Below are 8,882 nucleotides of genomic sequence, written 5' to 3' on the forward strand. Positions count from 1 at the left end.
AGTTCACGTACCGTTGACAAGCTTTGCTAACACTCTGTCATGATTGACAGGCCGAGAACTGTCAATCACATCATAGCCACGCCCTAAAACACCCCCGGCTTTATCGCCTATTTTAAAATCAACGAGACCGTAATTTCAAAAATGAATATCATTCTGTATTGCAGGATACTTAGAACTAGCGATCGAGACCATAAACTCATTATGAAGATGTTTACTGAGGTAATAAATCAAGTGAGAAGTGGCTCATTTCTCCATAGACTTCTATTGAAACCAACCTCTTTTGCAACCACGCGTGTCGCCCTCTGCAGATCTAATGAGCTGAAGATCAGCAACTTGTACAGCAGCAGGTATCTCTCCAAGATACTTTAAGTACATTTAGCTGTTAATTTTTACTACCTTAATATATATTTTTAACACAACTTGTTTTTGTCTGACATTTACCGTTACCTCTTGGCTGAGGCAAGGCAAGGCAGCTTTATTTGTAGAGCACATTTCAGCAACAGGGCAATTCAAAATGCTTTACACAAAATCAGTTAAACAGATAAAACACAAGTAAAAACAGTTAAAAATCATTAGCATTAAAAACCGGTAAAACACATGAATAGACAGTTAAAAAAATAGACATTAAACACAAGAATAAAAGTTACAGTGCAGCATAAGAAATTTAAAGAAATGAGCAGTCATTTAAAGAAAGGCAGCATCAAAAAGAAAGGTCTTCAGCCTTGATTTAAAAGAACTGAGAGTAGCAGCAGATCTGCAGGTGAGGAGAATATCTCCAAATTAAAAAAATAAAAAGCATTTTTCTCCTGACTGCAGCTCGCAAATCAACACAGCAAAAGCAGCGGTGTTAGAAATTAATTTAATGTCTACTCACATTTGTCAATGGGTCTCTGGAGCACAGGCTGCATCCCACCTGTGTGACGTCATGTTGCAATGGATTGTGGGATATGCTTCATGCTGGAAGCTTTATGTTCTAGCTGAAAGAAATAAGAAATGTGCCCCCCCCCTCCCCCTTAAAGTGATTAATGATGCTTCACCAATAGACCATATATTATAATCCTCCAATAGAAGTGTTTTAACTCTGCAGGCCGACTCCATTGCACGCGTAACGTAAGAGGAGCTGATGTTCAACACTACGCTTCACCAGAATCACCAAACTGGCGACAGTGGCCAGAGAGCAGCGGGGGGGTGCGTATTAGAGGGTTGGCGCTCCTATCCCATCCCGGGCTTCAGTGTTGCCGGGTAGACCTGACCGGACTCCAGACCAACCAAAGATAGAGATCTACTACTGGGGTTTGCAGCTGAGTTAACCACACAGGCCTATTACAGCCAGAACTTAACTATCTGCTCTACAAGCGGACAAACACGACAGTCTGTATGTTTTTTACGAGGTGTGTGCAGCCCTTTCACACAGAAAAGGATCCTAAAGTGTCTGTATTTCTTTTACATTAAACTACCGATATACAGGAAACGACTTCATGACTGTCAGTGAGCAGATCTGCAGTTTGGGTTTTGAGAGTTTGTGTTTTTATTTCTTGTTTCCCTCCCCTGCGTCCTCTGACAACAGCTGACAGTACAGTCCCTGACAAAAGTCTTGTCGCTTATCTATTTTGTAGAAACACCTGCTATTAACCTAACTTTTAATTAATCTATTGGTGTAAGAAATAGCTCATATGAAAAGCTAAAACCCTCCCAAATGATGTTCATTGCACTGAAATAAATTAGTTTCACTGAAAAAAGATAAATAATTTAAACAAGACAGAAAGGTCAAATTTTGGCAAGACAAAAGTTTTGTCGCCTATACAGAAATTGAAAAAATTTACTGCAAATACTAAAATATGTCAGCAAATTAAATAGTGGTGCTGTGAGATTCAAATTTAATATCTTGTATGACTTCCATGAGCTTGAAGGACTGGACCCATGCGGTTTGGAAAGGATTCATACAATGTGTTGATGAAGTCATCAGGAATAGCTAGGAAAGCTTCCAGAGTTCATCAATATTCTTTGGTTTGGTCTTCCATGCTTCCACTTTCATCCTACCCCACATATGCTTAATGATGTTCATGTCTGGTGACTGGGCCGCCAATCCTGGAGCATCTTGATCTTCTTCGCCTTGAGGAACCCTGAAGTGGAGATGGAAGTATGCGATGGAGCACCATCCTGCTGCAGAATTTGGCCTCTTTTATGGTTGGGAATATAAGAGGTAGCTAAGATGTCTTTGTATTTGAGACTATTGATGTTGCCTTCCACCCTGCAGATCTCTCGCACACCCCCATACTGGATGTAACCCCAGACCATGATTTTTCCGCCACCAAACTTCACTGTTTTCTGGGTGAATCTTGGATCCATGCGGGCTCCAGTAGGTCTCCTGCAATATTTGCGGCGACTGTGGTGTAATTCAACAGAAGATTCATCTGAAAAATCCACTTTCTTCCACTTTTCCATTGTTCATCCTTTTAGCAGGCTGTGGGCCTTGGCAAATGCCACACGGTTTTTCAATTGTCTTTTGTTTAGTGCTGGCTTCTGGGCACTGATTCGACCACGGAGGCCATTTCAAGACAGAATCCGACAAACTGTTCAGGTTGACACAGGGACTTCAGGGGACCAGGTCTGGTGGAGCTCTGCTGCAGTGGAAAAAAGGCTGGCCTTGGATTTTTGAGCCAACAAACGGTCCTCTCGAGCAGTTGTCTTGCGGGGTCTGCCTGACCTTGGCTTGTCAAAAACGTCTCCAGTGTCTTCAAATGTTTTTTTTATCCTCTGTACTTGACGCTGAGACACATTGAAGGTGTCTGCCACATCAGCAGTGGATCTAGTCTTCAGCCTCTTGATAATCCAAACTTTAGTCTCAGGGTGAATCTTAGACATGTTTACAGAGGTCTAGTTGCAGTTGATGTGAAGGTCTAGTGTACTGGGGGTGTTTTTATACACACCTGAGACCTGATTGATCCATTATTAGTCACAGGTGAAGCTCATATGACAAGGCGACAACACTTTCTTTCACTGTCTTTGCAAAAATTGACTCAATGGGCTTTACCAAGCGGTGAATATTAGAATACTTTTTGAAAGTTTTGTTTTGCACTGAGACATTATTACAAAAGCTGTAGGGATTAAAATGAGCCATTTCTTGTAAATAAATCTTGATTAGAAATATATTTCAGCGGCACTTCAGGTCAATTTGTACACAAGCGACAAGACTTTTGTCAGGGACTGTACACTATGACCCCCTATGACTTCCTAGATAACTATCAATGGTGTTGTTCTACAGCTGACCCTGTGTCCTGAAAAGATGTGAGGGAAATTTGCCTACTTTATTTACAGTCGAGAGTCATCGTGAATTTGTTTTAAATCATGCAAAACACCTCTGCTTCCACCTGTCACTCTGACACATGGATACCCAAACATGCAAAAGCATTGTTATATTTGGAACTAGACCCAGTGAACAGCAGTCTGTTTGTTTGGAGATGCAAGAGAAGGACGATCACAAACAAACACTGCTGATAAGGTGGGTGTTCATTAATAACTTAATGATTTTCAGTTCTTTTTTATTTGAAATGGCTCAAGAGAGATGGCATTGTCGATGGGTTAGTCTACCAATTTGGCCCCGACTGAAATATCTCAACTATTAGATCAATTATCAAAAAATGGTGTACTAACATTCATGGTCCAACTATTGGATGTACTGTTGCCAAATTCTGTTTTCCCTCAAGGCAAGGCGAGGCAGCTTTATTTGTATAGCACATTTCAGCAACAGGGCAATTCAAATTGCTTTACACAAAAACAGTTAAAGAACAGTTACAAAATTAAAACAGATAAAACACAAGAATAAGAGTTACAGTAAAGCATAAGAAATTAAACATTAAAGAAATTAACAATCATTTAAAGAAAGGCAACATCAAAAAGAAAGGTCTTCAGCCTTGATTTAAAAGAACTGAGAGTTACAGCGGATCTGCAGGTTTCTGGGAGTTTATTCCAGATATGAGGAGCATAGAAACTGAAAGCTGCTTCACTATGTTTAGTTCTGACTCTGGGGACAGAAAGTAGACCTGTCCCAGATGACCTGAGAGGTCTGGGGGGGTCATAGAGTAGTAGCAGATCAGAAATGTATTTTGGACCTAAACCGTTAAGGGATTTATAAACTAGCAAGAGTACTTTGAAATCAATTCTTTGAGACACAGGAAGCCAGTGTAAAGTAAGGTTTCCAGATTTCTCAGACCAAATCCGGGGACATTTTCAGCTCAGAAGCGTATATATCTATAAAACAAGTCATGTTTTTATTTTTGTAAAACTTAAAACGGGGACACTAGACCTAGAGCTGTTCTCATTAGGGGCTGAGCCCCCCCCCCCCAATCCCCCCAATGGTCTGATACTAGACTCACCCCTGCTGCAACTTCCTACTCCACTCCACTACACCTCAGAGGGGAATATTTCAAGATAGAAAGTCCTAATATTTCAAGATAGAAAGTCCTAACATTTCAAGATAGATAGTCCTGATATTTCAAAATTAAAAGTCCTAATATTTCAAGATAAAAAGTCCTAATATTTCAACATAGAAAGTCTTAATATTTCAAGATAGAAAGTCTTAATATTTCAAGATAGAAAGTCCTAACATTTCAAGATAGAAAGTCTTTATTTTTAAAAATAGAAAGTCCTAATATTTCAAGATAAAAAGTCTTTATTTTTAAAAATAGAAAGTCCTAGTATTTTAAGATAAAAAGTCCTAATATTTTAAGATATAAAGTTCTAATATTTCAAGATATAACGTCCTAATATTTCAAGATAAAAAGTCTTCATATTTCCTAATGTTGTAATGTTCACTGAACTACATTTATCTGACAGCTTTTGCTTTATTGCTTCAGGTTTGTTTCTGCAACAGCTCATTGAGAATCAGATACAATAAAAACTACTGAGGACATATTTTCCTTTAACAGTGATGCAGTATTAAATGAGATCGCTGCAGTCTGCAGCAGAGAAACAAGCTACAATGTAAGTTAATGGGATAATTGTCCAGCTTTTATTCACGTTCATAAAAGTGCTCGTTTTGCTACCGACAGGCTCAGATTAATATTCTAAGTGTCTGACAACATTATGGAAAGGATTTCTAAGGAGGTCAACCTTTCTTTTAAAGATTAAGATCCTTTTTAAAACATAAAAGGCTGCGAAATTGCGTTCGCAAAGCCCACCAGACTCCATGTAAAGCATCGTAAAATACGGCTTTCTAAAACATCTTTGAGCTCTGAGCAGCGCTGGCTCTGGCTGTCTGGAGTCTGCGGGTGGAGGGTGTTTGACTATCGGCTACGTGTTTTTTTTCGGCTACGAGTGCAGACTTTTAATCGTTCCTCTTTTGCTCCAAAAACAACCACCTCAGTTTTTCCTTCATTTAATTTCAGAAAGTTCTGACACTTCCAGTTGTTAATTTGTACAATGCACTTAGTCAGTTAATGATAATTTGTTATAACTTCGATTTTCCCAATTTATTACAGGCGTCAAGCAATCATGGGAAAACGTGATCAGTTGTTTGTGATGTTGCCCAACAGTTTATGAGCTCCAAATAATGGATTTCAAAATACTTTTTTTTTAGTTTATAAATCACAAAATGGTTTAGGTCCAAAAAACCTTTCTGATCTGCTACTACACAATGACCCCCTATGACCGTCTAGATCACTATCAATGGTTTTGTTCTACAGCTGACCCTGTGTCCTGAAAAGATGTGAGGAAAATTTGCCTACTTTATTTACAGTCGAGAGTCATCATGAATTTGTTTTAAAATATGCAAAACACCTTCTGCTTCCACCTGTCACTCTGACACATAGATACCCAAACATGCAAAAGCATATTTGGACCTAGACCCAGTGAACAGCAGTCTGTTTGTTTGGAGATGCAAGAGAAGGATGATCACAAACAAACACTGCTGACAAGGTGGGGGTTCATTGATAACTTAATGATTTTCAGTTCTTTTTTTCTTTGAAATGGCTCAAGAGAGATGGCATTGTCAATGGGTTAGTCTACCAATTTGGCCCCGACTGAAATATCTCAACTATTAGATCAATTGTCAGATCAATTGTCAATTGTAATGTTCACTGAACTACATTTATCTGACAGCTTTTGCTTTATTGCTTCAGGCTTGTTTCTGCAACAGCTCATTGAGAATCAGATACAATAAAAACTATTGAGGACATTTTTTCGTTTGACATTGATGCAGTATTAAACGAGATCGCTGCAGTTGGCAGCAGAGAAACAAGCTACAATGTAAGTTAATAGGATAATTGTCCAGTTTGTATTTATGTTCATAAAGTGCTTGTTTTGCTGCTGACAGACTCAGATTAATATTCTAAGTGTCTGACAACATTATGGAAAAGATTTCTAAGGAGGTCGACCTTTCTGTTAAAGATTAAGATCCTTTAAAATTGCGTTCGCTAAACCCACCAGACTCTGTGTAAAGCATCGTAAAATACGGCTTTCTAAAATATCTCTGAGCTCTGAGCAGCGCTGGCTCTGACTGTCTGGAGTCTGCGGGTGGAGGGTGTTTGACTATCGGCTTTGTTTGCTCAGTGTTTTCTTTTTTTCCAATATTGGGTCTGTCAGTCACAGTGAAAACCGGGGACATTTCCGGGGACAGATCCAGCAGGTTCCCAAAACCGGGGACTGTCCCTGGAAACCGGGGACGTCTGGTCACCCTAGTGTGAAGAGTTCAGAACTGGAGTGATGTGATCTAGTCTCTTGGTCTTAGTGAGGACTCGAGCAGCAGCGTTCTGAATCAGCTGTAGCTGTCTGATAGATATCTTAGGGAGACCTGTAAAGACCCCGTTACAGTAGTCAAGTCTACTGAAGATGAAAGCATGGACAAGTTTTTCCAAATCTTGCTGACACATAAGTCCTTTAACCCTTGATATATTCTTAAGGTGATAATAGGCTGACTTTGTAATTGTCTTAATGTGGCTGTTAAAATTCAGGTCTGAGTCCATGACTACACCAAGATTTCTGGCTTTGTCTGTTGTTTTTAACATTGTTGTTTGAAGCTGAGCGCAGACTTTTAATTGTTCCTCTTTTGCTCCAAAAACAACCACCTCAGTTTTTCCTTCATTTCATTTCAGAAAGTTCTGACACATCCAGTCGTTAATTTGTACAATGCACTTATAATTTGTAGTAACTTTGGTTTTCCCAATTTATTATAGGGGTCTAACAATCATGGGAAAACGTGATCAGTTGTTTGTGATGTTGCCCAACAGTTTATGAGCTGCAAATAATGTATTTCAAAATACTTTTTTTTTAGTTTATAAATCACAAAATGGTTTAGGTCCAAAAAACCTTTCTGATCTGCTACTACACAATGACCCCCTATGACCGTCTAGATCACTATCAATGGTTTTGTTCTACTGCTGACCCTGTGTCCTGAAAAGATGTGAGGAAAATTTGCCTACTTTATTTACAGTCGAGAGTCATCATGAATTTGTTTAAAAAAATGCAAAACACCTTCTGCTTCCACCTGTCACTCTGACACATAGATACCCAAACATGCAAAAGCATTGATATATTTGGAACTAGACCCAGTGAACAGCAGTCTGTTTGTTTGGAGATGCAAGAGAAGGACGATCACAAACAAACACTGCTGATAAGGTGGGGGTTCATTAATAACTTCATGATTTTCAGTTCTTTTTTTTAATTTGGGATGGCATTGTCGATCGGTTCGTCTACCAATTTGGCCCCGACTGAAATATATCAGTGATATATATTGATCTATTAGATCAATTGTCATAAAATGGTGTACTAACATTCATGGTCCAACTATTGGATGTACTGTTGCCAAATTCTTTTTTCCCTCAGGATGATTTGTAATAACTATAGTTGTGCCAATTTATTACAGGGGTCTAGCAATCATGGGAAAATGTGATCAGTTGTTTGTGATGTGACCCAACAGTTTATGAGCGCCAATGTAGCGGCCAAAAAAGGCATTTAGTCATTGGTTTTGTTTGATGGCAAATTTTCAAAGGTTATTTTACAGCAGTTCCCTTTCTTCTTCTCATTCTCAGGCCTCCATCTATATACAGTGGGGTTTGAAAGTTTGGGCACCCAGGTAAAAAATTGCATTCATTTGCATGAAGAAGGCATTAAATGACTGATTAGACATACGTATTATATGTCACAAAAAGTTAGATTTTATTTCTATCATTTAAACTTTCAAAATAACAGAAAACAAAAAAATGGGGTCTGCAAAAGTTTGGGCACCCTGCAGAGTTAATACTTTGTACTGCCCCCTTTGGCGAGTGTCACAGCTTGTAATTGCTTCTTGTAGCAGCCAAGATTCTTTCCATTCTTGTTTGAGGTATCTTCACCCATTCTTCCTTCAAAAAGTCTTCCAGTTTTTTGAGATATCTGGGCCTGTCACGCACTGCTCTTTTAAGGTCTATCCATAGACTTTCAATTATGTTGAGGTCAGGAGATTGTGAAGGCCATGGCAAAACCTTCAGTTTACGCCTCTTGATGTAATCCACCGTGGATTTTGCGGTATGTTTAGGATCATTCTCATTTGTAGAAGCCATCCTCTCTTGATTTCCGCTTTTTCACAATAAAGAACGTTACTTGTGTTCCATAAAACATCCATGCATCCAAGTTATTTTGGGGCAATGTTGTTGTAAGAAATATTTCTGAGATAAAAGACTATGGGTAACACTTTATTTACAGGGGTGGGCAGAAGACTGGCATGACACATCATTATTTTGACATGACCCCTGTCATGAACATGAAGGAGTCATTGAGTGTTCATGAATGTTGTCATTACGTGTCATTCGGAAAATTTGGACACTTTTAATGCAAAGTTAGCATTGGGATTTGTTTGGTACAAATATTTACTCACCATGTGGTGGATAGCCCTCTGAGATTTACTC

The sequence above is a fragment of the Etheostoma spectabile genome, unplaced genomic scaffold, assembly GCF_008692095.1.
Source record: "Etheostoma spectabile isolate EspeVRDwgs_2016 unplaced genomic scaffold, UIUC_Espe_1.0 scaffold00005105, whole genome shotgun sequence".
NCBI lineage: Eukaryota > Metazoa > Chordata > Actinopteri > Perciformes > Percidae > Etheostoma > Etheostoma spectabile.